This window comes from Uloborus diversus, chromosome 1, assembly GCF_026930045.1.
Source record: "Uloborus diversus isolate 005 chromosome 1, Udiv.v.3.1, whole genome shotgun sequence".
In the NCBI taxonomy this organism is placed as follows: domain Eukaryota; kingdom Metazoa; phylum Arthropoda; class Arachnida; order Araneae; family Uloboridae; genus Uloborus; species Uloborus diversus.
In genome coordinates, this window is record NC_072731.1 from 148,368,172 (window position 1) to 148,371,439 (window position 3,268).

General features: G+C 32.7%; 1 non-coding gene across 1 annotated transcript; it reads left to right on the plus strand.

Annotated features, from left to right (window-relative positions):
• The first annotated feature begins 901 nt into the window (after positions 1-901).
• Positions 902-973, plus strand: Trnae-cuc (transfer RNA glutamic acid (anticodon CUC)). The gene has a single exon. It is a non-coding gene; the product is annotated as a tRNA-Glu (tRNA).
• Positions 974-3,268: the final 2,295 nt, after the last annotated feature.

Sequence of the window (3,268 nt, forward strand, 5' to 3'; positions counted from 1 at the left end):
CAATTTTTGAATCCTTCTACTTTCTGAAATAATTTTATACATTTGTTTAAATTTATTTTTTTGGTCTCTCTCTTTTCGTAAGAACATATCATGTTTGGGAGTTCAAAATTAACGTAAATTCCTAATTGTTAGTCAAACAAAAACTACGTTTGGTAGGATTAAAAAAAAAAAAAGTTTGTCAATTCAGAAAACACCGTATATATTGAAATAGATAATAAAATATGCATTTTAGAAAAAGCGCCATTGACAAGCATTAAATTTTTTTAAAAAACCTGTAGAGTAAGTAAGTTTTTGTTTTTAAGATGAAATATTTTATCACTAATGAATTTGCGACTCTTACAAAGCTCATTCACATGAACAATAATGATAATAAAAAGCAACATTAGTACTATGTTGTAATATTGTGAAAGTCATTACAACATTTTATCCATCGTTTTTTAGAATTGATTAGAAAAACCCACAAAATTCAATCTACAAATTAAGTTGCATTCTGTCTTAAAATAAATTCTTGATAATTGCTTCGTTTAGCATATTATCATTCATAAGTCATACTCCCAAACATATTGTATGAATAGCAGTTATGTCGAATATATTGATAAATTTTCATTTTGTTCATAAAAATTGTGATCACTGAACAGAATACTTTTCATACATCAAATACACATGCAGCATTTTGCTTATACGGGGTGCTCACCCCCCTAAATATCGCGAAGCCCCTACCTAAAGCTAAAGCCCCACTAAAAATGAGAAAAATACCTTTCAACCCCCCTAAAAATTTAAATGGCGCAGTCTGCGCCATGACCCCTCCTAGGTGCGCACCCCTGGACTTATAATTTCATTAGTTTTCAAATAGTTTGAAGAAATGAGTTTAAATTAAAAATATATTTCTGAGATATGCAACTCCCACATGGTCTAGTGGTTAGGATACCTGGCTCTCACCCAGGAGGCCCGGGTTCGATTCCCGGTGTGGGAAGTCCCTTTTATTTCACTTGACTCGAATTTCGTTTAAAGAAACTGCAGTAAAATGAGATACAAAATCTGATAATAATTTATTAATTTGACGGGAAGTCCCTTTTATTTCACTTGACTCGAATTTCGTTTAAAGAAACTGCAGTAAAATGAGATACAAAAATCGTAATGTGTGATCTGATATTAATTTATTAATTTGTTGTTTTGACTAGGTAGAGTAGTAAGGACACAAGTTAACAGTTTCGAGAAACCTGTGCCTGCTGCGTAAAATGTGAAAAACTGGAAATTTTTTGGACTTATTAACCGACTTCAAAAAGGAGGCGGTTATCAGTTCATACCGTCTGTATGTTTTTTTTTTTTTTTTTTTTTGTTTGTCCACTCACAGCGTCTCACCTAGTGAACCGATTTTGATGATTCTTTTTTTAATGGATAGGGGATGGCTCAACTTAGGTCCCATTACTTTGCTTGACCATATTTGTCCTTTAAAAAAAAGTTATGGGTAAAAAACAACAAATTTCATGCAATTTCCCTATTAAATGATTAAACATAAAACCCATTGTTATAAAAGTTTGGTGCCACACGACAGTAACTTTAATAGTAATTGTAGTGATAATTTTGAATGAAAACTTCTCTGAAGCAAGCATCAAATTTTGCCCTGAAGCAATTTGAAGCAAGCATCAAATTGCTTCAGGGAAATATTTCGATAATCGGGAATCTGGCGCTGTCGTCTCATTTTTGGCATAAATAATTTGATTTTGATAATCCTGCTGATTTATAGTAAGCCTATGTGAATCATCGAAATCTTCCCTTCTTCAGTGCTATTGCGCCATAGTGGGGGTAAACCTAACCTGGAAGCGAGGTGATGCAGTGATTAGTATCTGCTTAGCCTTTACAATGCTACCATTTGGTTTGCCTCAACTACACAGTAGTATTTTTATCGTTATCATCTACGCCAATAACAGATGATCAGGGATAAGTAAGAAAATACAGGATTGCATAACAAGCAACTTGTATGCTGTGAAATGGAAACTAGTTAGGGAAAAAGTAATACTTAAATGGTTATAACTAAATTAACTTCACATGAATTCCAGAGAGGAACAAAGATAAGTTTTTAGTGCCAATCACCTAAAGTTTAACGCGAGTTTATAGTTTTTTTTTTTTTACTATAGAGCATTTTTATGAAAAAAAATAAGGCGAAGTTTGTGATGGTAACTTCTTACTATTTCTGAAATGCCTACATTTACACTAAAAAGAATGAAATAAAAAAAATTTTGAAAAAAAAAAAAAAATAGAACCGACTTCAAAATTGCTCTAAAAAGTGAAAAATAATTTTATTCTTTAAACACCATCGATAATACTTTTAAACATAATTTTTGAAGTTGGCGCAAAAACGATAGATAAAATCATTCACAGCCGTAACTCAACTATAATTATAAATTTAACCACGCCCAGTTTCTTCACTATCTCATACATTATGCATTGATGACAGCATATTTGAATATAAATCTTTCATTCGTAAATTTGGATGCTTTTCTGAAAAAAATATGAACGAAGCATGGTTACACTGGATTTTACGTTTTGTTTCGCGCCAACTTCAAAAATTATGTTTAAGAGCATTATCGATGGTGTTTAAAGAATAAAATTATTTTTCACTTTTTAGAGCAATTTTGAAGTCAGTTTTATTTTTTTTTTCATTTTTTTTTTCCAATTCTCACTAAAATCTTTTAAACTATGAAATTTTTGGCATCAAGAATTGCAAGAAGTTGCAACCTATTAAATGTTCATATTTTGGCTATTGCATATTTGTTAATTGACCCTCAAAACTAAAAAATTCACCATCGCCGAATTTTAAAACACCGTGGTTGATTTTTAATGAATTTTTAAAAATCCACGCGCAAAAGTGCGCTTTTCTGAAACGTCACAAGCCTACGTCACAGGGCGCGAATAGGCAACCTTCCGCCGAAGATCCCTTGTTTTCGCTAGGGACATTTTGAGCGCGCTGATATTTTTATTTTTTAGAAATTCAATAATCCTTTTGAACACACTATGGAGGCCGGATTCGTTAAAGCACAATCTAATTAATCTTCCTCAAATAATATCAATGGTGATATTCGAATATTTCCGAGAGGATGAGAGGTTTAATGTTCCAGAAACGCGAGGAGATAAGCCTTTTACGTTTCATCTTCGAAGTCGAATGCACGTTCTTCGATTTCTCCCATGACATGGGAACCGGTTCGCTAGCGTTTCTCTCCTATCGGACGTCACTTCCTATGCCATCTGACGTCACAGGCGCTTGAAC